The sequence below is a fragment of the Sus scrofa genome, chromosome 10, assembly GCF_000003025.6.
Source record: "Sus scrofa isolate TJ Tabasco breed Duroc chromosome 10, Sscrofa11.1, whole genome shotgun sequence".
NCBI lineage: Eukaryota > Metazoa > Chordata > Mammalia > Artiodactyla > Suidae > Sus > Sus scrofa.
The window spans coordinates 66882186-66907224 of NC_010452.4; the positions used below are offsets into that span (position 1 = coordinate 66882186).

Genomic DNA, 25039 nt, shown 5'->3' on the forward strand with positions numbered 1-25039 from the left:
TTTTTGATTTGTTTTGTTTTAGCTTTTTAGGGCTGTACCCTTGGCACATGGAGGTTCCCAGGCTAGGGGTCAAATTGGAGCTGTAGCTGCTGGCCTACACCACAGCCACAGCAACGCCACATCCTTAACCCACTGAGCGAGGCCAGGGATTGGACCCGCAACCTCATTGGTTCCTAGGCGGATTCGTTTCCACTGCACCACCACGGGAACTCCGATGCTGTGTTCATTTATGCACTCACTCACCCAGCACGGTACGTGTGGGCTCTGGATAGATGCTGGAAATAGACAGTGATGGACAGAGCTCCTGCCCACGCAGGCAGTGTGCTGGGGAGACTGTTTTCCACTAGAGGATCCTGTGGTGCAAGGTGCTTAAACACGGGGCGGGAGGGGCTCTCCTGGAGATAAGGGGGGGGGGGGTCCAGGTGAAAAGAGAGGCTTCTGGAAGACGAGCCTCTAGGAAGCCAGCTCTGGTGATGGTTATCCCACCTCCAAGGAAAGGGTGGAGACCCTGGGGCCTGGTCACAAACCACATTCTTCAGGGGCAGAAAAGCACGCCTCACAAACCGCTGACTCCATCAGCCTTGTGTGTTCTGAGCTGTTCAAATAGAGCCCAGTCTTCATCATCTGTTCTTAAGGTAAAACGTGATGCACAGGAAGTTTCAACATTTGCTACTGAAAACTGCACCTCTGCCAGCCCCTCTCTGTGCAGGGCCGTCTCACTGCCCAGTCTTTTTTCTGCCAGTCAGTCACCTGTAATGAACCCACCATATTCTGAGTGGCTTCCTTTCCCTTAATATAAAAAGTGGTGTCAAGATAAGAGAAATTATCAAGAATGCCAACATTCACCATGATTGGGTTTGGCAACTAGTTCAAGTCTGAGAATCCATCCGTTTAGCAATTTAACTGTGTCTAATAAGCCACAACAATCACAACTTATTCTCTGACCCCCCCCAAACTTTCTTTTCTTTCCTTTTTTTTTTTTTTTTTTTTTTTTTGGTTCTGCATGAGCAGCATATGAAGGTTCCCAGGCTAGGGGTTGAATTGGAGCTACAGCTGCCAGCCTACACCACAGCCACAGCAACGCCATATCCGAGCCACATCTATGACCTATACCACAGCTCACAGCAATGCTGGATCCTCAACCCACTGAGCGAGGCCAGGGATGGAACCCGAGTCCTCATGGACACTAGTCATGTCCGTTACCACTAAGCCACAAAGGGAACTCCCCAAACTTTCTTTTTGGTTGCTCACACCTGGAATGGAATTTCCTTCTTAACCCTAGCTGTGCAGTGAGTCTTGGCATCCAAAATTTCACAAGGGGCACAAAAGTTGTAATACTCTCTCCAGATACTGGTTTAATTTTTAAAAAAGATGTAAGGTGCAAGTCTCATAAAGGAAGAGATGCCATATGGAGTCAGACAGCCCTGGGCTGTCACCACTGCAGACAACTGGGTGGCACTGACTGATGCTCGTGGTAGCAACTCCAGGCTTACCTTTGTCGTCCAACCATGAGGAGCCTCCTGTGCGTGCGTGTTTCTCATTCCAAAGTGAAGTGTTTGGGGTAGAGCAAGTCCTTGACCCTTTGCTGTCCTCCAGTCACGGCCGGAGAGGGTGGCAGGGCTGAGCTGAAGTCGATCATTTTGGGGGTTCCCGTGTGTCCGGGGATTCGTCAGCGCGCTCGTGGGTGGGACGGGCCAGCGGGAAGCCTGGTTCCCTGAAGAGCTGTGGGGAGCTCACCCCATAGACAGGGGTCCAGCAAACCAGCTCTGCCCGGAACCAAACCTCCAGTTGTTAGCAAGGGAGGGCCTGGCGTCTACCAACCAGGTCTCTATTCGCATCCGGGGCCCTGGGCGGGCGGAGGGGCTTGAGGGGGGGAGGTGTGTGCAGAAGCTCGAAGCTAGTGCAGTGGACACGCTTACACTCAAGCCTGTCCAGGCCTCCGCAGCCTCTGGGCACTGGTGTGGTCATGAAACGGTCCTAACCCACGCCCAGCTTGACTAGATTCCCAGCCCGCTTCGGGCCGCTCCCCCAAAGCACGTATCCAGACCTCTTGGGGAGTCCCAGGAGGACAGCACCCCGTCCTGCCTGTGTTCGTGAGCCGGATGTGTGAGCGTCTGCTGTTGGCTGTGCTGAGATGCCCTCCCTCGAAGGCCCACCCCGCCAGCCCTTAGGGGTGCGGCTCTCCAGGCCGCACAGTGTTCTCTGCCAGAGCAGAGAGTGTGGCATCAGCCCCGTCCTCTCCCTGGGGGCTGCCCTATAACCGATCCAGCCACTGCTGCGGCCCCATCCGTCCAGCTCAGGCCCGGGTCCCTAAGACGGTGCAGAAAACCCTATCGCGTGGGCACCGGAGGCCAACAGAAAGCCCCGGCAGGTCCGCACCGCGGGCCGGAGACTCCCACCTGAGGCCACCTCCCCATCTGCTCGCCAGCCAGGCTCAGACACCCCTGCTCCTTGGCAGTGCGCATAAGGAGAGCGGCCAGGTGGCACTGCCCTCTTACCTTCAGACGCCGGTGGTCAGAGTTCTCTGGTGCAGATGCAAAGGGTGCCAGTTTGGGGTTGGCAGGCAGCTCCTTCCTTTCTGCATCACCCCAGTGACCAGTCTCTCCAAGCCTCAGTTTCCCAACCTGCAAACTGACAACTTCGACGATGGTTTCTGCCTCATGCGGTTTGTTTTAAAGTGACGAGTAAATTCGACAACCTGTATAACGTAGACATATATTAAACTCAGCCCATGTCAGGTAGTTTGCTGCTTTGATAGCTGCTAAAGAGGGAAACATGAGGGGCAGGGAGGAAGGAGCCCCGCTCGGTCAGCGACGCCAGGGCTTCCTTGGCTCCCAACGGCTGGGAGACATGCGGGGGCCACTTGTCTGTGGGCCTCTCAGCGAAGGGATGCCCGGGAGAGGCAGTTGTGCCAGTGGGCAGGACAGTTCCCAGGGAAGGATGGAGCCAGCCAAAAAGGGGGAGAAACGACAGATGCCACACAGCAGCTGACCCAGCAGCTGGCCACACGGTTGACGGGCACGCGTCCGAAGAGCCAGAAATGCTTGCGGCTCCCTGTGAAGGGTGTCGAGTTTCTGTGTGAGAATGTGGGGCCAGGAACCGGTGGATTTGGATCCAGAAACAACCACGGGACCTTGGAAAACATGGAAATCGCACGGTTTCTGCACATTTCAAAGTTGCTAAATCGCCCCGGGAAGTAGGGAGGATGTTGATCAGATTTTCCTGCTACGAGACTCAGAGACCGGTCGTCTGAACTGCCGGGGCCGTGCAGAGAGTGGACGGTCCCAGAGCTGGCGACAGTCCTGGGACGGGCCCCTTTATTAAAGACATGTTTCAGCACGTCAGTCACGCGCTCCTCACACGTGTGACGACAGAGGCGCTGAGAACTGGTCCGGTTGAGAAAGGACGCGGATCCCACCCTGTCGCCACTGAGACGGACCTCCCCCGCTCGCTGTCTCCTCCAGTCTCCGTGCCTTTCCCCATCCATCCTGGCTTTCTCCTCTTTTCTTGGTATGTCTCTCTTATAAAAGCGTTCAGTATTTTCTCCTGGACCGTTTAAGAGATGAGTAAAACTCTCATTTATCTATTTTCAGCTTTCTCTTGGTTGTTGGATAAAAGAAACACATAGAAAAATGACAGCAATAAGAATTGGGCATGGTGAGGTTTTTGGTGGCTAAAAACAAACAGAAGAATCAAATTCAAAAAAAAAAATAAAACTTGATAGGTTACTTAAAGGAAAATAGATTTAGCTCCTCAAAACTCATGCTTATACAGACACTGAAAATGCAGAAGCCGGAATTCCTGCTGTGGCCAAGCGGGTTCGGAGCCTGACACAGTGTTCGTGAGGGTTCCATTTGACCCCTGGCTTGGCTCAGTGGGTTAAGGATCTGGCGTTGCCATGAGCCACAGTGTAGGTTGCAGATGTGGCTCAGATCCAGTTACAGTGGCTGTGGCATAGGCTGGCAGCTGCAGCTCCAATTCAATTCCTAGCCTGGGAACTTCCATATGCCACAGGTGTGGCCATTCAAAAGAAAATGCAGAAGCCCTAAATCAGTAAAACTTGATATGGGCAAAACTATGATCCATAAAGCAACCTTTACCAAACATTTAAATGGGGAAAAGATAATAACTGATAATTTCATGAAAAATAAAAATTTCCTTAAATGTTACATAGTGTTTAGAAATGAATTAGATTGCCTCAATGGAATTCATTTTCTCTATGCAAATTTGTCAATCTTGCCAAAAATTTAATTGAAATATGTTTTTACATAGACGGAATGTGTATGAGAACAGAAAATCTGAGAGTCTGTATATGCATATATACAGAAATTACGGTAATTTTTTCTTTAAACACTGTTTTTGGCTTTTGCATGCACACACACACACTCAAATGGTTTATTAAAATGGAATTAAGTCCCATAAGGTGATAAGATGAACAGTTCCTTTGCATTTCGCGTAAGACACTGCTCCCTCCGGCAGACTCGTGTGACGGACTGCACTGTGTCCCCATCACAAAAATCACATCCGTAACCCTGACCCCCTGTACCTCAGAATGTGACTGTATCGGGAGATAGGGTCTTTACAGAGGACACTAAGTTAAAGTGAGGCCATTAGTGTGGTCCTAACCCAATATGGTGTCTTTATAAGGAAACCTGGACACAGCGAAGCCCCAGGAATGCATACACCCAGAGGGAGCACTGTGCGAGGACACAGCCAGAGGGTGACTGTCTGCAAGCCGGAGAGCGAGACCTCAGGAGAACCAGCAATGTGCACTCTGTTTAGAGACATAAAACATCATCCTGGGCCTCAGACGGGACTTCATTTTTTCATATACAATGTCCAGCACTCCATCAAAAATAATAGGGCACATAACAAAAACAATGGGGAACAGTGGACAGTGGAAACAGGGCATTCAAATGAAGGCGTTCTCCGATAGGATTACAGTTTTTATGGAACTAAAAGAAGAGTTAAAGGACTGGAAACTACGGAAAGACCCAAAGGGAGACGCTGGAACAAAAAGGCACAATAGCTGCAATTAGGAACAAATGGGTGAGTTTAACAGCAGTGGAGGAAAACGAGTGAGCTGGAAGATAGGTCAGGGACAGATACACAGTGCAAAGAGACAGGGTGTAAGTCAGGTTCCCATAAGAAAGGAGAGAAAGGGAGAGAAAACTTTACGGAAAAAAAAATTCAAAACAAACAAAAACCATTAAGCCACAGCGTCAGAGTCATACAGAAGCCAACCAGGTTAAATCAAAACAAAACCACACCTACATGCAGAATGGCCCCCAGAATCATCTTCCAGAAGGAAGCACAGGGCCCAGCACTTGCCACCGTCGGTGGAGGGCTCCCCTCGGACGTGGATGCCTCTGATGTCTGGTCTGCACTCGTGTGGGACCAGTGAGCCCCAAGGACTGGAGAAGATGCTGAAGCAAAGAGGAGGGACATGCAGCCCATGCTCCCGAGGGGACAGCAGGTGAGCTTGTGTGACCTGTGTACCACAGCTGAGTCAAAAATCACACGCGGGCTGAGGAGCTGTGATGCAAGGACCAGGTTTTGCTGCATCGTTAAAAACAGCTCATATCATCTCAGTCCTCTGTGTACAGGCAACCTCTTCACAAAGTCGTGGCCTCCCCTGGTTTGGGAGGACAGGTCCCTGGCAACCAGTGATAACATTCTTTGCCCATGTCACGAGAATGCCTTTGAACGAGCATCAGGACACTCTAGACAGGACCCGGGAATGTCAAGAAATGATTCCGGTGACTCTCTTGATTGTGAGCAAACCTGTCACCCCAGGAGCTAAGCGCACCCCCGGAGTCCTGCTGGCCAGCGTCAGACAATGTCTCCTGAACATTTTGGGGAACAGATGAAGGCTTCGTTCTTCCCCACTGGGAGCTTAGGGTCGGCGGCCTGGTCATTCCCATTTGTTTGGCTACCGACTGTTTCTGTGCCTTTTGTCAGATTTATCTAAACATGAAGGAAGTGGAAAAGCCGAGTTTCAAGCAGTTTTAGACAGCTAGGGGAAAACCCTTAGCAGAAGACACGGGATCAAGTGCTGTCAGCCAAAGCCGCCATCCCAGCCTGCTGTGAAAGGTGACATCGTCAAGCCCAGATTTCAATCCGCCAGAAGTCTGGCAGGAGCTCAGAGCCACCTGTGATTTCATCTTTCTTGTACAACCAGCCAGATTAATTCCAAATGAGCAGGAACGTCGAAAGGTCTGCAGAGGTGTCCCCAGGAAGGACGGCTCCCCAAGCCCACTGTCGCGCTGTCCTCCCGCCCTGTTCCCCACTCCTTGGCATGCTGCTTCGTGTGTGTGCCATGTTTACAAAGGGGAAGCGCCAGGAAAGTGAGGTGTTTGGGGGATAGATTTTGCTCCAGAAAAAGGTTGTCATATCAGGTCTGCTCGTATCAAGACAGACGTCACACGGGTCTTTGTTCCACCGCGGCTGCTCCAGGCGCCGGGGAGATGCGTGTCTTGTCTGATGCCCTTTGGAGGAGCTGCCTGTGCCTTCCTTGCAGGGAGCAGCCTTCCGCCCTGAGCACCCTTGTCTAGCAGCTCACAGGAAGCTCTCGCTGTGTTTTGATCTATGTCGAGCCTCACAAAACGTGGAGAAGAGAATGACGCCGCAGAACCGCACATCGTTAAAATCGGTATTCTACATCCTTCCCTCGGTGCTGACTGTTTTAAAGAAATAGGGCAGGGTCAGTACCGTCTGACTCTCCCAGCGGTGCTTCTCCAGGCCTTCGCGGTTGATCCTTTCTGAATGATAAGCCTCATCCGGACTTCGGGGTTTAGCGCCGGTCCCGCTTTGATGTTTTTGCGCTATGGGAGGGCGTGTCTTCGTGAATAGTGTGTGAAAATGTGTATCCACACATGACTTTCATGTGTCATGTGACAGCACGTGTCGTTCACCCTCTTATACTCTTCATTTCATATTCTCTGTGATTTATCGATGTTGACACCTGAAGCTCCAATTCACTCATTTTAACAACTGAAAAAATTCCATGGGACAAATGTGCCAGGCTGTAACTCTCCATCCTCGGGCCCATGGACACGTAAATGATGTCCAGTTTCTCTCCAGGACATGCAGAGCACAGCGCTGGAGCACGCGTCAATGTGCACGGGTGGGCCGTCCCCAGGGAGCACCCGGAGAAGCCCGGCGCTGAGCTCCCAGTGCGCACCTGCCCCATGCCACATAGGTCCCCTCGCCTCCAGAAGAGCGATTTGGCCCACAGGAAGCTCTCAGTGACATCTGACTGGCGGTGTCCCGTCCAGCCTGTGGCCCCATCGTAACGACACAGTGGTCTTTGCAGTAGAGCGAGCTGCCTGTGCCCACTGAAGATGCGTGATGAGACTTTTCAGTCCCGATCACCTGACCTGGCAGACAGGTGATCAGCTGACTGATGTGTGTCCGAAACTCATCGGTCAGGACGTCAGCCCACGCTCTTACGTGCTTGGACTGCATGCTGAATGTCTAATTCATTTGTCACCGGCCAGCCCCTAGAGTTTTATTAATTTAATAGCATCCAAATTAAATGACCTAGTCTCGCTGTGAAACGACTTCTGGTTGTCTTTCAACAAGAGCCCCTGTGCTCTTGAGTGGAGCCCAGAGGGGTCTGCCTCACGACCCCCGAACCGCAGGAACAAGAGATGACAGAAACTGCAAGTGGGAGCCAACCGGGGACGGTGGGAGATGCTGGGAGAGAGAGGAGGGGGCAGGCGGACGGAGGGCTCCCGCGCCGTGATGGCTCGGCACGCGCCCTGCCAGCTGCGCTGATGCGATCCCCGGTCTGCGCCCACCTGCGGCCTGGGGCAGGGTCTGTAGCCTCCCGGGCCAGTCCCCTCATGGTGAAGCGGGGGTGGTGCTGATGCCGACTCCACGATGCACGGTGAAGGCAGCCCTGTGTGGGTGAGCACCTGCCGCAGCCAGCTCTGGAGTCACTGCGGACAGGAGGGCTGTGGTGTGGGCAGCGCCAGCGGTTCCGGCAGCAGGGCCACCACTTTGTGTTGATGAAATGAGCATCCATCCTGCACGGGCCGTGCTGTCTTCCAAGCCGCGGCTTCCTCCTCTGTAGGGCAGGCTGTGGATGTGCTCAGCCGCCAGCGCGCAGGGCAATCCTTTCACCATCCTTTCCTCCAGGGTTTGCAGCGTCTCCACTGCCCCGCGCATGGTAACACCAGAACAAACCGCCCGCACACCCAGAGGCGTGATCCCGGAAGTGGGCGGAGCGGGTGGGGGCCAGGCCCTGCTTTGTCCGCCCAGGGGAAGGACTGGCACCTCCCTGTCTGCCCGCCAGTTGGGGGGCAGCACAGACCCCCCCCCGCCCCCGCCACATGGCAAATTCCTCAGGATCAGGGCTTCCCAGTTGCCCTCACACGTTATCCATCCATCACGTCCCCGAAGCTGCCTCACTGTCTCCCGTCGGCCCCGGCTGGATGGGAAGCTGCGCCTGCTCAGAGCCCTGCACATGGGAAGGTCCTTTTCACCTGCTGTCTGATCTTCCTCATCCACTGTTCCCACCTTGGGAGCTCCTCGGGTCTTCTTTAGGGGCATAAGCTATGTGTCTATCACAGTTCCCAACAGTTGTATTTCCTGCCCTCACTTCTGCCACCGGCAGGAATGGCACTTGGATGGGGGTGGGGGTGAGGGTTGAATGTAGTTTTAACTCTCTGCGTATTATGATTTTCTTTGTCACCTTGAAGAAGCTTTCTGGCTGGGGAGACGGCCTCCTGGGACGAACCAGGTCTCAGAGATGGCAAAGGGCCCCCAGGGAGTGTGCCTGCGAGATGCAAACCAGCCACCCCACAGCCAGACCCCCTCTACATGCCCAGCACCCGGGGGGCCATCCCCTCTGCCCTCATTCAGGGCCTGGAGCCAGGCCCCCAGGGACAGCCCGGTAGCCCAAAGCCCCCCATTACTCAAGCTGGCCAGCCCACCCTGCTCTCCTGCCCCGCCTGCCCCCCTCCCCCCATGAGCCCAGGAAGGGCCTCGCTCTGCACGCTGCCCTTGCTCCTGAGCAGCCTGGTGCTTCTCCACGTGGCCCTGCGTGGCGGCCGCACCTCCTGCCTCCAGGACCTACGAGTGAACTAAACTTTGTTTTCTCCTGTGCCTCTCCTCTGCATTTGCTTGTGGCCACAAGTGACTCATTCTGTACCTCAAGAAAGAACACAAAACAGAGAGAGTCAGGGTGAAGCAAAGGCAGTGGTCCAGCAGGCTCAGCACGCGGTCAGTCCTGGTGGAGAGAGAAGGACGGTGTCTGAAGATAAGCAGGAGATGCCTCCAGGGAGCTCCTTCCTCCATCCTTCCTGCGTCCAGCTGCACCACGTCCTCCTCTGCCCTCCAAGCATCACCCACCGGGGGTCCCAGAGCTGCCCTGTCCCAGCCGCCCCCAGGGCAGCGCCTGGTTCCTCTCAGCCCCTCCCTCCGGCTCTGTGTGGCTCATCACCCGGAGGTTGTGCAATTACTGTTTCCTATCAGACAGGTGGCATTTTAATCAACCTGGTAACTTTAATTATTGCCATACTATGTTGTTGGCATATTGTCGAGTGTGCTGTGCTTTCTGTGTGTTTTTACAAAGTGAGAATTCTCCCCAGTTCTTGCCCACCCGCCAAGGGGAAGCAGGACGGAAGCATCCTGGACAACATATACCATCGTCACGAGGGCCAGCAGTCTCTGCTGTGCTTTGATGACGATTCCGACGATTCCCCAACCTCCCGAGGCCTCCTTCCGGGAGCCGCAGACCGCGCCCGCCCCGAGTTCCCGCCTTCCCAGTTCTCAGCTCACCCCCAGCAGACAGAGTCAGTGGATGACCCTCTTTCCCCCAAACAGGGAGACGGGACTCAAGGGCCGAGAAAGGGGGGCAGGTAACACGGAGGGGGGTTACGTTTTAAAAGCCACCTCCCAACCTCAGGTTCCACTTTTCCTTTTTAAATAGTAGTTTGGGGCTTTATCAGGAAATATAGTTGCATCTGAATAAGGGCTTCCTGGAGAAAATATACAAAAATTCTGCTGTTGGAAACATCCGTTTTAGTGGCAAGCCAGTGAGACGGAGCGCCAGGCCCCTGCTCTGCCTGGAGTGGGCAGAGCGCAGACTCCCAGGGCTGTGACCGCTTCTGATGGCGCAGTGACCCCGGCCCTCGGTCTCCATTCTTCTCCCTGCAGAGTGGGGGCCACCTGCTGACTCAGCAAAGGCACCAGGCGTGCAGAGACAGCTCAAGCCTCCATGCAGCTGGCACCCCAGAAATGTAGTCTCTCCTACCCCTACCCCGTGGCTCCCAGGCTCCCCGCATCCAGTCCTGGGCTGGCAGGGTAGCCGAGCAGCCAGTGCCCGCTGTCTGTGCTGCGCTGAGAATCGCCCAGGATCCAGATGCCCTCGTCTCTTCCCCGCCTCCATCCACAAGCAGAAAACGCACCTAATTTAAAAATCAGTTATGGAAAAGCTTCACATTTTAACAGCCTGTGTTACACCCCTCCATCCAGCCTCTTTTCCAGAGCCACTGCCCTCCTCACGCTGCCGGCCAGCCACTGCTGGAATTCATCTCCCTAATTACACGCCTCAGGCTTACCCTCCAAGTCGCAGGTTATTAGTCTGGATTCGTGTTCCTGTTGTACGAGGAGGTGGCCTCTTAAATCCCCACCTCCGAGCTCCTTCAGTCTCTGGTGTGGACACCCACCAAGACAGGCTCGGGACCGTGTAGGGGCCTCTCTTCCCTCGTCCAAGGGTGCACCTGACATCCAGAACTCAGTGTCCAGCCGTCGTGGGCCCCAGAGCCACCTCTGTGCGGAAGAAGCAGGACTGAAGGTGGACCACGTGGTGCTTCCATGCACACATGTGTGGAATGACCACCACAGTCAAACACGGAACACATCCATCCCCTTACATAGCTACGGGGTGTGTGTGTGCATGTGCACACACGTGTGTGCCCTTAAGATCTGCCCTCTCAACACACTGCAAGTGCACGATGCAACGTGGCCACCTCATTGTGCGTTAGGGCCCCAGCGCTTATCCGTTCCCGCATGGAAGGCTGTGAGCACGTTGGCCAGGACATGGGGGCACCGAGCCCTGTACCCCACGCCCGGGAATGCGCGATGGTGCAGCTCCTGGGAAATCAGTGTGGCAGCTCCTCAAGTGATTAAATGCTTAGCGTGTGACCCAGAATGCTTAGCTCTGCTTCCCGCTGAACGCCCAGGAGAAACGAAACAAAAACGCACGTCCACACGGCCCTTGCACCTGAGGGGCCACAGCAGCATCCGTTCTAATAGCCAAAAAGTGGAAACCACCCACGTGTCCGTCAGGGGACGAATGGATCAGCCAAAGGCGGTAAATGCCAGTCACCCGCTGAGGGTGATGAGGCACTGGCACGGGCTGGACGCGGAAGAAGCTCGCAAACCTTGTGCCGAGAGGGCGAGATCCGCCCCAAAGGACGGCAGCGGGCGCGGGGCTCTGGCGCGAGGGCCGGACGGGACTCTGGAGAAGACGGTCTGTGGGGTGTGTGGGCTGCAGGAGGAGGAGGACTGGAGGGCCGAGGGCCCAGGGGGTTCTTTGGGAGGGATGGGGTGTTAGGAAGTTGTGCTCGTGGCGACACATCTCTGAGTGGCCAACAACCAGTGAGTTATGTGCTTTGAGGGCATTTCGTAGTTTCTGGCTCCTGTCTTCGGGAAGTTGATTTTTTAAAAAGAACAGGAAGGTAGGGGCTCCCATTGGCCCGGTGCTGTCCTGGGAGATGGGGCGGGGGTGCACATGGAGGGAGGGTGGGCAGGGACCCCAGGCGGAGCCCCCAGGAGGCGTCCACTCAGAGATGCCCTTCTTCGCGCTGCAGGCTCCCAGGCAGCTATGACTGGGGGGCTTGGACCCCGAGTCGGTCCGTCCCTCGGACACTCCCGTCTCTGTTAGCCAGCATCCCCGCGGCCGTGAATGACCGCATCTCAGGTGCCATCTGCAGAGGCTCTTTGCTCTCCAGAGCACCTCAGCCTCTGGCTTACTTTCTGCTTTTAAAGTGAATACAGGCTCGGGGGACTGACTTCTTTCCTTGCTCTCCGCTTTCCTCCGGTGGACCCGGTACCGCATGCCCCAGCTCCGGGGGTAGGGGGCTGTCACGGTTCGTGCCCCTCCAGGTGTCTCAGGATGAAAGAGGAACTGTTGAGCGCATATCTCACGGCTGGTCCTTTCACAGTCTTCAGTGGGGTTCAACCCAAAATGAGCGGACTTCCTTCCGTGAGGCTTCTGCTGCTGCACAAGCTGATCTGCTATTGTTCGTGGGACCCGGGCTGCTGACTAAAAACCTGTTCCCTGGATTAACCGCATCCCAGCACCAGCGCCAGTGTTAATTAAGGTGACTTTACCTTTCAGATGAGTTCATCGTAAGTGGAACAGGAGGCTCATGCGTCTCCCTTGTTCAGACTCGGGGTTCAAATGTGGATGCCACGTTCTTGAAAAGATGCTCTCACCAGGGAGGGCAGAAGACAGCACCCCGGTTTTTGAGGATGTCGGGGTGCGGTTCTGAGAGGAGGAGTGTCTCATCTTTCCTCAAAGGCGGAGCCGTGCCCTTCACAGCTGCCTCGGGAGGCGGCCCCCTGCCCCATCCTCGCCATGCGGGGCTGCAGCCGCCTCCCCCACGGGCACATCTGAATCAGGTGGCCTCGCTGTCATCTGTCACTCTAAACTTTATGAGCTGGACAGAGAAAACACAAAGAGCTCAAAGGCCCCCCACTTAACTTTGGAAAACCCTGTTGAAAGTGTCGGGTTTTGTTGCTATTTCCAGTCCCTGGCTGCCCGAGTGAGGCTCTCACCACCTTGGCTGTCCTTTAAGGGCACCGGCTCCCCCTCTCACCCCGAAAAGGGACGAGGACACGGGTGTTGAGTCCGGTCCCCTGACGTCACGTTCTGCTTCCTGGAATAATATTCGCCCCGGAACGGTTTCTTCGTCTGACAGCTTCCCACCGCCCACGTGTTCTCTTAGGTAAAGACGAGAATGAATGTGTCTCCTCGTTTGGACCATAAAAAAGTCAGGCTACTGGACACCCATGGCTGTAAAGTTCTGTGTGCCGAGTCCGCCATCCACTGACGTCAGGGGACCCTGCAAAGAGCGGGGCTGCTGGTCGGCCCCGAGTGCGGGGACTTGCAGGCTCCCGCCGTAACGTGGGGTTTCCCTCATGGGCACGTTTAGGGTCAGAAAACTTGATTTGTCGTTAACTGCCAAGCACCAAAAGCTTGTCTCCTCAAAACTCACACGCGATGGCGCCCGGCGTGATGGTGTTACCAGGTGGGCCCTGGGAGCTGATGAGGTCGTGGGGTTGGGGTCCTTATGAAAGAGGTGCCGGGGCCTCCACCATCTGCGAGCCAGACCCCAGGCCTGCTGGCCCCTGATCCAGGGCGTCCAGCCTCAGAGCCGCAAGAGATCAGTGTCTCTCACTCCTAAGCCCCGTCCGTGGTGTTCGATTCTGGCGACCGGAACCTCCAACAGCTCAAACCAGTCAGGGCTGAGAAGGATGGTGTGGAAGGGCCTAGAAGGCCCGCACAGGGGCCACGCCGCCGTTTGTCTGTCTGCGCACCGAACCGGTATTGCTCCTTGGGAGCTGCGTGGGGCTCCAAGGGCCTGGGTGCAGCCTCCTGTCTGCTCTGTCCAAAGCAGCAAGAGAGAGGCACCTCGGGAAACACTCCTGTGTCTTTTCTCTATCGGAGGTACGCCAGTGGCTCTTCGCTCGCTCTCATGGGCAGCGCTCCAGGGGAAAAGCAGGCAGAGCGCAGGCTCTCGTCTGCTGTCGCCCACCTGCAGCCAGGGACGTTGCTGGAGCCGAAATGTCACTGGTGTGTGTTTGCCCTCCTGCTGATGGGGTCCCCCCGCAGCCAGACGCCTGGCCTGGCGCTCGTCTCTGCGCGGCCGTTCCCTGCCACCTGTGTGCCCCATGTCACTCCCGGGGGCCAGCAGCCTTCCTTTCTGCCGTCCCCTCGCTGCCGAGGAGGGGACCAAATCACAAAGCCATCTCCCAGGCCGCCCCTTCGGGTGGTGGCCGCCTCGCACAGCCTCAGGGCAGTGGTTCCTGGTGCCAACAGACGAGTCGCAGGGTCCCCGTCACAACCGCAGCTGGCGTTCACCACAACCGGGCCGGCGTGCCAAGGACGGCCACCTGAGGGACGCCTGCGGCGCATCAGCGCCAGGACTGAGTCTCCTCTGCAGGAGTTTCCTTTTGAAAGAGGCCCATCGTTGCTGAGGAGGCTTCTGAGAGGAGACCAAGGCACAGAGCCGACCTGGGAGGGCAGGGTCCCTCCCGCCGGCACGAGGGGCGGGGGACGGTCTCGAGGGGGCGGAGACACCGGGTTCCAGAGGCGCCCCTCACTTCCCCACTGCTGCACGCGGCCTGCTCGCTGGACCCCGAGTAGCGTCGGACCTGGAAGGGCCGGAACGGATGACGGCCAGAGGGTGCGCTGCACTGCAGCATCGCAACACCCGTCCTTCCAGAGGGCTCCCTCCCGGCGGGGCATCTCCAACCCCCCGCCCCAGGTGTGTCAGGGGAGGCCCCGGAGATGCCACTCTCCCCGGGGGAGCGGGAAAGCAGCAAGTTGTTACTTAGGTTGTTTTTCTTCACCGCGTGCTCCCTGCTTGTGGTTAGAAACAACCCATCAGGTACCAGGGAGCTCACAGCAATCACTGCTCTCTAGTAAGGTTACTCACAAATAACCACCCCCCATACACACTCATATACACACGCACACGCACACAGAAGGTCACAGAGCCCCGACTGGACGGGACCGTGTCTTCCTCCGGCCGCCGTGGTGCTGTAACTCGAGATGCTCAGCCAGTGCTCTCCGTCCAAGCGTGACATTGACCTCGGAGTGTCCTGGGACAGCGGAGGGAAGCCAGCCTGCGAACAGCTCTGTTCGTCTTGCACCAAACATCCTCCTGGGATCTCGGCTTCCCCGTCTATAAATCAGGAGTTTATAAGACGTGGGCCGCTTGCCTTCAAAGGTCTCCTGGAGGCTCAGTGAGATGATGGTGTCCAAATCTCTCTGGTCACTTACAAATTGTTAAGTATTGCAAGCGTTACTTTATTTTGCGTCACGTGAAGCTGGACTGTCCTGTGGATTTGACACTCCGCCTACAAGGCACTAAAATAACTGACATTGGAGGAATCGATCTGGTTGTTTTTATTCCCTTTCTGAGTAGCTGTGTTCCTTTACCAGCTGATCGAGGTCTGCGTGCTACTTCCTTCTCTCACGTAGCGATGGCACTTACAGCCTAGACTCCTCCCAGCGCGGGAGGAGACAGCGGCAGGACTGGCTGGGGCAGGATGTTGCCCTGACCGGGGGGCAGTGTTGAGGGGGTTTGAATAGGGAAGGAGCAAACCTGACCCATCGCAAAGGGACCAGGCGGGCCCGTGCGGTCGGGGTGCAGGAGGCCGTTGGGAGAACAGATGATGGCTGGACCACGCTGGAGGGATGGCCAAACCGGCTGAGTTCTGAAGGCTGGGGGTGGGTTGGGGTGGCTTGACGTGGGTGTGAAAGGGAGGGGCCAAAGCTGTCCTGGTCCAGGGAGGGACTGGCCCTTGCTCACACCTGCATCAGAAGGGCTGGTCCTTGGATTCATGCTCCGTTGTTCCTCTTTTTTTTTTTTTTTCTTTTTCAGCCTCACCTGCGGCATGTGAAAAGTTCCTGGGCCAGATATCAAGTCCAAGTTGGAGCTACAGCCTACACCACAGCTGCAGCAAGGCTGGATCCTTTAACCGCCTGCACCATGGCAGGAAGACCCCCATTCCTCCTGAAGTCTTGTATTGTCGTTAAACAAGAGACTGTATCGGTCAGCCCAGGCTGCTGTAACAAAGTTCCCTAGGCTGGGGACCTTAAACAGCAGGCGTCATTGTCTCCCTTCTCCGGAAGCTGAAAGACAGATGGAGGCCTCTCCCCTGGGTGTGGGCGCCGTCTTCTCTGTGTCCTCAGGCAGTCATCCCTCTGTGGGTGTCTGTGTCCTCATGGCCCCTTATAAGAACACCAGTCATGAGGGATCAGGGCCCCACCCCGTGGCCTCATTTTGCCGTCATCCCCTCTGTAATCACCTGTCTCTAGACACGTCACATTCTCAGTCCCTGGGCTTTGGGCTTCAACACATGGATTGGGGGACATAATTCAGCCCAAAAAGGGGGCTCCTCGAGGGGCTCCTCGTTTTCTCTCTGCTCCAGGGTTTTTGGCTTGAGCCCCTGGCTGGGTAACTCAGGAGGGGAGATGGGGGGATTGGACTTGCTGGATCTGAAACAGAAAGTGAAGGTGGCGAGCAGGTGGCTCAGGGGCGGGGAGGAGCTGGAGGTCAGCCTGTGGGGATGGCCGGGGTCCCCAGGCAGCAGAAGGACCAGCCCGCGTTCAGGGGCAGAAAGGAGTTTTAGGAGCATCCCTGAGTTCCAGGGCCGCGGGCCCCCCGGGCCGAGGGAGGGGCGGCCGAGGACGGGGACGTGGTCACAGGACGGCGGAGGGGAGGAGTGGCTGGAAGGTCCCTCTGGCTTTGGCCCCGGGAAAACTGGGAGTGGGATAGGCCGTTCTGCGGAGGGAGAGGGACGCGGGCCGGGTGGGAGAGGAGGGCGGCGGAGGGAATGTGGCCGTTCCGCGGCCTGAGGCCCCCCAGGCTCCTCGGGAGACAGGACCTGAAACTGCTCCTTCTCGGCCACTCGGGACGTCGCTGAGCACAGAGAGAGTGGCATCATTTTAGAGAGGCTGGCGCCTGCTTGAATTACTTTCTAAGTCACCTAGTGGGGAACTTGGGGGTTTCTTCGGCTGGGGTTGCACCTTACTCCACCCTTGTTCCGACAGCGGGTCTGAGCTGCAAGCCGCGCACAGCTGCTGAGTGTGCTCAGCCCTGGAGCAAAAACGCGAGTTTCCGCGTGGCCTATGCTGCCCGGGGAGCCGGAGGCGCAGGGAGCGTCCTCTGTCTGACCCGACGCAGACCTGGGCCTGAGAGCCGCGCGCCCCTCCTTGCGCTTCTGCCTGCGGGTCGCCCCCGCCCCCGTCTTGTGTGCGGGCCGCCGGGAAGGGGGCTGAGCGGTACCGGTTCCCCGGTTCCTGCGCGAGACACCCCGAGGGCCGCGTGTCACACACACTGGTGAGAGTGAGCATCAGGAAGGGATCAGTGCGGGTGCAGAGATTTAAAAAGAACGAACGCGTGGAGGCAGGTATAGCTGCACATGTGTGTGTCACAGCCACAGATGTAACGTCATGTGTGTGTGTGTACACACGCATGTATGTAAACGTATTTGCCACTGTTTTTTCGGTTCTATTTGTGACTTTTCCGAGGATAAACTGCCCTCCCGCACAGCAGCACTGGGTCCCTTGCAGATTTGCGGTGACATCTGGGGCCCCAGAAACAGCCCCTTGGCCACATGACAAAGCCCTCAGGGCCCATCTCAGTGGACAGGTGACAGTGGCCGTGTCATCCCTGCTGCCGGGGCAGCCCTGGGGCTGGCCATCCGGTTATTGGGTGCTCCCCACTCAGCCACCCCGATGGCGCTCCCACAGGGCGGCCTTCGGTAGAACAGGACATGGGACGCCCTGCTTTCTACTTGGTTTTGCTAGAAACTGTTTTAAATTAAAAATGACAGCAACGAAGCGAGAGAAACGGATACTGTTTGGAGCAGAAGAATCAAAGCCACCTGCCGCTCCTCCTCCAAGCACGCCTGGTTATACCTTCACTTCACCAGTGTGCTGTCCTCAGGAAGGGCACCTGAGCGCCTGGTTCCCAGGGCGACCTGTGACCAGCCGAGGGCCTCAGAGCCGGAGCCTTCCTGAGTGACCCTGCACAGGACTCCAGCCATGCTCGAGGGCTCTGGAGAGTGTCTGAAGGGGAAGGCATATTTGTTGTGGAATTTTCTCTGCTTTTTAAATTTTATTTATTTATTTTTTGTCTTTTTAAGGCTGCACCCAAGGCATATGGAGGTTCCCAGGCTAGGGGTCACATTGGAGCTGTAGCTGTGGCCTACACCACAGCCACAGCAACACCAGATCCAAGCCAAGTCTGCGACCTACATCACAGCTCACGACAATGCCAGATCCTTAACCCACTGAGCGAGGCCAGGGATCGAACCTGCGTCCTCCTGGATGCTAGTCAGATTTGTTTCCACTGAGCCACTACGGGAACTCCTTTTTTTTCTCTCTCTGCTTTTTTAAAATCACAGGGTTTGTGAGTTCACTAAAGTTTTGAAAATTCAGAACAAGAGGAAGAAGGGGTAATGTGCCAGCCAGCCAATCACTTTGGAAATGTGTATTCTCAAGATTAGGGCGTCTGCTCTTCTCAGTATTTTCCTGCAAGAACCTGCGTCTCTTTTTCCGTAGTTAAGGTGGCACTGAATCTGCAGCTGGGAGGTCTTCTTTCTTTGCATTACCACCCCATGACAAGCATCTTCTCAGTTTAATATTCCTCAAGTTACAGATTTGGGTGGCTGTGCTGGTTGTCAGCGCATGTATCATAATGTGTTTAACTCTTGCCTTTTTATGGAGGTCTAAGTAGCGTTCAGGGTGGGATGATCAGCAATCATCCTTCAGTAAATGTGTACGTCTCTGATGCAGTTTCTCTTGGGTCAAAGGTAAATCTTTAACGCTCGTGAGAAATTGCCAAACTGACCTCTTCAAGGGTGCAGATGCCGTACCACAAACAATGGGACAGAACACTTAATGTTATGCATTTGGAACGCATTTCCCAACTGATGTCTCATCTTCCTCTCTATCTCAACAGCGTCAGTTACTCCGGTGGTTAAGCGTGTTTCCATTGGTTGGTTGGCCATTGCAGTTCTTTCATTAATTTCCCAGCATAATGGTTGGCACTTTTCACCAAGGTCTACTGGAATGTTCTTTTTTTCTCATGGTTTGGCAGTAGCTCTTTATATACTGGGTTAATTTTGGCTCTTTTCCCCACTGACTTAATTGCCTTGGTACCGGACCTGTCTCTGAGTTTGCAGAGACAGCCAGGAAGGATGTGGGTCCCAGGACATCTAGTCCCTTCATTATGTACCTTAAGATGTTTTATTTTAGACACATGCCATAATTTCTTCACAATCCGAGCAAGTTTTGGCAGGCTGGGACGAGCCCTGAGCTGCACGCGGCAAATCGGTGTTCAGCCGGCTGAGTGACGTAGGCTGGCTTCATGGAAGGTACGTGGTTTCCACGCCCGTGTGAAACGATGGCCTGATGACAATGAAATGACGGCCCGAATGTCCAAGCTTCCGAGGGGCGGGACGTCCCTGCTTCCTGATGTTGAAATTCCGTCCCAAATATGGCTCAACGAGACACGTCAACTAACCCCCAAATCCACCTGCCGCCTCCTCCACCACCCGTGACAGCTGAGCCCTGTCCCGGGAACTCGTTTCTTGCTTCTGTTGAATTCTCATCCGGCTTCCGGCTCCGCCCTTCTCTGACCCATGTTCAATGAAATGTTGACTACGTGGACTTTTGTCATTTCCATTTAAAATCACCCACACCAGGCGCTGGCTTGTACCCCCCAGGCCCCTGCCTACAAGCCCGAAAAGCAAGCGGCGTGAAGCTCGGTCTCCTCCCCGGGTCCCGGCGGTGCTCACTGGGAGCCCCCGGGAGGACGACCACAGTCCCCTCCCCATTCGGTGGTGCGAGCCCAACACAACACAACAAAACGAAAACTAGCGCTTTGGGGAAGAGAAGGAAGAGACGTCGGGGTGGGCTGGCCTTTCTCGGCCTGAGGCACCGAGTTGCTGGGACGCAGTAGAACTCTGAAGAGGGGCGGGGGTGCCTTGGGGCCAGGAGGGAGCATCACAAGGGCTGGTGGCAATTGTTGGCGCCCAGGTCCTCCCCTCTCCCTGTCCCCAGGGACTCCCCCAGGCCCCGTCCCTCCTCTCACCTCCCCTGCACACACCCCTTCCCTCAGGGGAGAGACACGCTCTTGGCCCGTTTGGACCTTCGTTAATGACCTGAAGGCAGTGTCCCACGATCGCAGTGGCCAAACTCTTTTACGGTTTCCTAACAATAACCATTTCCCTCCCCGAAGCCCTCTGCTCTCCGTTCTCAATGTAACACGTTCTTCTCCTCTCAGACCCCGTGACTCAGCTCTGCTCTTCCAACCCGGGAGCGGTTGCTTGGGAATCAGCCCTGAGCACTGAGGCCTTGCGAGGCACTGTGCACGGCAGCTGTGCTGAGCGCCACTCAACTCCGCTCTGCAAATAACCGTGCGAGATGGATATTATTATTCCTGTGTTACGGGAACAACAAATACAGTGCCTATAGTCTTGCAGCAGGTGGTGAACTGAAGAAGACGCATTTAATCACCAGTATGTCTCAGGTCAAGCCCCTTTTAACAAATGACTCTCAAGAATGTGAAGAGAACTCCAGGAAGTTAAATAGTTTCTTCACATCTCTAAGCTTCAGTTTGCTCACCTACAAAGCACAAAAAACACTAAACCCCTTCCTCTGAGCCATTTCCGTGGGGTCGGGGGGGGTGGCGGATGGAGTGGATGTGTCCACTTCTGCAGAGAAGGCTGCCCTCCGCCCGCCCCCCTCCAGGGCAGGGTTTCCCCCCCTCGAATCCCCTCGCCCGTTGCTTTGACCACTGGGACACAGCAGAAGGGACGCTGGGATGTTTGGGGCAGGCTCTCTGGGGGCCCTGAGCACCGTGGAGAGGACCCCTCTGGTCTCCCGGAGAGAGCGGATGGACACGGCGGGACCCAAGGAGCCCAGCCGGCGCCCCGGCCGGGGAAGAAGGCCTCTCAGAGCCGCCAGCCCAGCCCAGGCTTCCCACTGAACCCAGACTCGGGAGTGCTGTCCTCCCACGCGGGCGAGGCTGGGGACGCTCTGCTTAGAGCCCTTAGGTCTGGGCATGAGTGTGTGTGTGTGTGTGTGTGTGTGTGTGTGTGTGAGATACGCGTCTGTAAGGGTTTTACCTGGTGGCTGGAAGCAGATGTCCAGTGAATGGAAGCGGCGTCCCTGTCCCTCCCCGCCCCCGTCCTTAGGACAGACTGGGCAGACGAGACCACACCCGACAGAGGGCAGGACGCGGGTCTGTCGTGTCCCCTGTTCTCCCCGCAGTGTCAGCCCCCCGCGGCGGAATGAGGCGTGGGAATGAGAGCGCTCGGCTCTTCCTGAGAAGACGAGCTTCGAGTAGGTGTAACGGTTCCGATGGGCCTTCAGACAACTTAAGTTTGAGAAGTTTTGGCCACACAGCAGACTTGGATAAACAGCTTTAAGCATCGTGTTCCATTCATGGCATGGTAGCTGCAATGTAAAATTGTATATTTACATGTATAAAGTGTAAGTAATATATTGCTGGCCGCAAATATTTTTCCGTGGACTACTTTGAAAGCTACTCTAAGGCAAAATCGTAGGCCAGTCTCTACATCTGTGGTGTCGAAGAGACGTGTCTATTTTCTTTGGTCAATTATGTGCTGTCTTGCATCCCCTCTTGCCGTATCTGGAAGAGTTTCTGTTTGCCCACGTAGACGCCCCCAGGTGTATGAAGGACGCGCTCCTCGAGGCCAGGGCCCTGCACGGTCATCTCTGGACACCTGTCATAACGCTCAGCAGAGTCCTCGGCACATCGAAGGAGCCCGGTCTGTGTGCAAATCTATAAAATGGTGCCCGATGACCTAAGTCAGCACATGTTATTTCAAAGCAAAGATGCGTAAGAAGTGCTCGAGGCTCATGAAAGGAGAATATTTGTAGCAAGAAAAGGAGCAGATTCGCTCCTTTTATTTTAAAAATAGAAGACAGATTTGCGCGTGTGTGAGAGCGTTTGCCTCTCTGATGGTTATTTATGAACAGGCCTGTGACCTTAGGCTGGAATGGGATGGTTGAGTGTTGCCAGCGGCGAAAGACAGCAACAGCAGTGAAATGTTCAGTGTCGGAATGTCCCCCTTTATTTACTGCAGGCGCAGCCAACAGCCCTTATTATGCCCCATAAACAACAGCAACAACAAAAAACACCCCATAAAAATTAAATTGTGAAACCTAAATTATTTATATGATTTCATTTGTTGGATGCGTTTTGTGCCACTGAGCCTCGCTTCTTTCTCGTGTCCTAAGACTATTAGGAGTTGTAATAATCTTCAGGGGCTGTGGGTTTATGAACCTTGCAGGATGGGCTCAGAGCCAAGGAAGGAGATTAAGGGCACTGGTGAAATTCATCAAGCGCCTCTCTGCGCGCCGGCCAGGAGAACGCGTAGGTTCCCACGCAAGCATCCTACACAGTAGGAACTCAATTTGACCACTACCATATGCTGAATTTAGAATTTCATGTTAGTCTTTTCCAAAAACACGTTCATAAAAATGTCAGTCCTTTCATGACTAATCGCTCTCTCCGCTAAAAAGGGCGTTTGCAGACCTGAAGGGAAGGAGCGTTGCCGCGCCAGCCTCTGGGAGTGCAGCACGTGTCCGTCCTGCTGCCGAAGCCAAGCTGGCCCGTCTGCAGAACAGGAAGGCTGATGGAGGGACGCGTCCGGAGTCTCACTCCGTCACTGGTGTCTTTACCATAAAAGGAACCGGCATATGTCCCCTCGTGAAATGTAAATGGGCCGCAGTCAGTGGCCTTGAAATACCAGCTTTTCCTTTTTCACTTGAGGCGATGTTGACGCTTCCCGGAATAGATAGAGGCCATCATGCCAGGCCTAACACAAAATGAAAGCATCATTGTGGGAGCAATTCTGAAAATGTATGGACCTCATAGAATGTTCCACTTTCCACATTGAGAATTTGGCTGCGCCATCAGATCATCAAAGCTCAGGACCCGACCCTCCCCCCCGCCGCCCCCCCCCAGTTCAGGCTTCAAGCCTTTCTCTGCGTGAGGCTGATAGAGAAGAAGCTATCTGCCGTGTGGCTTCACTAATCCAAGGGGAGACGGGAAGTGACCGCACAGCCTCGCTGCCAGACCCGAGGAGGAGGCAGCCAGGGCGTTCAGTGCTGTCGCCCGGCGAAGCTGTCAGGTGTTCATCACGAAAGCCAGATCTCCGCTTCCGCATGATGAGGCTTAAAAAGGCGCTTCGCTAGGTCCGCATTAAAAGTGACAGCCTCGTTGAGTGAGGAGAAAAAGTCGGAAGAGAATGTCTCCTTTCCAAATTGGAGCAGCTGCTGCTACTCCCTCTAAAAGAGCTCAACGGCAGAGACAGACTGAGCGCACTGCTGTGCCTTTTCTCCAGACGTCTAAATCCTGGGCGCCTTCGAAGGAGACCAGACTTCACCTTGGGGACAACTTTGGGGGTCGCCAAAAAGTACCCAGAACGTGAGATTTCCCCTCTGCAGAACCAGGAGGACGCCAGCGGTCTGTCGGTCAGACACACGTGGTAAACCACTCTCGGGCGCTCAGGTAGGTGGACCCCGACCCCCAACCAGGTGCCGAAGAAGCAAGGTCTCTGAGGGCAAGGGACAGGCCCCCAGGGTGCACCTGTACGTGTGGCGGGGTCACCTTGCTGTCCAGTGGGAAATGGACAGAACACTGCAAACCAGCTACAGTGAAAAAATAAACATCGTTGTACAAAAAAAAAAAAAAAAAGAAAGAAAAAGAAAAGGAAAACGCTCCAGTTGTGTGTCGTAGTTTGGAGTTTGCTCTGGTTGAGGTTTGCCGTTTCCTCAATGGACGCGTGGGTTTTTGGGTTTTCTGACTAAAGAGCTGTGTCTTCCACAGAGACACCCACATGCCCCAAGCTCAAGTCAGCTCTCAGATAATACAGACGTGGGCTGCCTTGTTTGTGTGCGGGGCGTGGGAGTGTGTGTCTCCCACACAGCAAATGCTGTGTGATCTAATTCACCTGCAGATGCAGGAGGCGGGCAGAGGGAGAGCCGAGATGGTTTTGTTTGCCTTTTTTAGTGACTGTTTTTAGAGCAGTTTCAGGTTCACAGCAAAGTTGTGGGGGGTGCACTGGCCTTTCCCACGTCCACCCTGACCCCCCGTACCCCCAGCCTCCCCACTGTCAACATCCCCCACCAGGGAGAGGGCGCCCGTGTCACACACTCATGGACAGGGTCAGAACCAGGAAACTGACGTGGACGCAATGTGTGTGCCTAGTTCTGTGTCACAAACATTTGTGCAGAGTTGTGTCACCACCACCGTAAGGGACACGGGATAGTTCAGGGCCACTTGGGTGCAGCCATGTGGACGTGTGTCCCCCAAAACGATGTGTTCAGGCCTCGCTCCAGGATACCTGTGAATGGGAGCTTAGAACAGGGTCTTTGCAGGGGTCGTCAGAGGAGCTGAGGTCTTTCTGAATCACAGCGAGCCGTCCACTCCTGGACCGGCGTCCGACACACACACACAGGCGAAGATGGAGACAGACGCTGAGAGGCCATCTATGCCAGGGAACCTCGGGGTTGCCAGCAACCACTGGCAGCTGGAAGAGGCGGGGGCCCCCCGGCCATGAGTTTGGACCCCTAGACCCCAGAACCGCCCGAGAAGGCGGGCCTATTGCTTTGGCCATGGTGTGGTCGCACCACAGTCTGGTCAGCCGTTCATTGGAGGGACCTCCTGGTGGTGTCCTGTTTGGGGATCTTGCAAATCAGGCTGCTGCAGACAATTACACACCTTTATTTGGGCAAATCTGAGTTTTCATTTCTCTGGAATAAATACCCAGCACAGCAATTCTGGGTCGTGTGGCGGGCGTCATGGCCAGTTTTTTAAGGAAGCGGCCCCACCAGCCGCGTATGAGGTTGAGCTTCTCCTCGTCCTCACCAGCGCGGGGGGCGGACGTTGTCCTTTGTTCAACACACCTACGAAGTGTGCACCCCGTGACCCACATGGCTTTCAAACCCACATTTCCCCGATAGCCAGTGGTGTGCGACGTTTTCTCATGGGCCTTTTTGCTGTCCACGCACCTTCTCAGTGAAATGTCTCTTCATGTCTTTTGCCCATTTTATAACTGGACTTTACTTAAAGGCCGAGGTTAAGAGTTCTTTATGTGGAGTTCCCATGGCAGCACAGTGGAAACCAACCCTACTGGTATCCATGAGGACGCAGGTTCAATCCCTGGCCTTGCTCAGTGGGTTAAGGATCCGGCATGGCTGTGAGCTGTGGTGTAGGTCGCAGACGCAGCTCAGATCCCGTGTGGCTGTGGC

The 25039-nt window shown here is 55.3% G+C and overlaps 1 long non-coding RNA gene across 1 annotated transcript in view; it reads left to right on the top strand.

Annotated features, from left to right (window-relative positions):
• Window positions 1-25039, top strand: part of LOC102158641 — a 68656-nt gene that overhangs the window by 38807 nt on the left and 4810 nt on the right. The window lies entirely within an intron of this gene.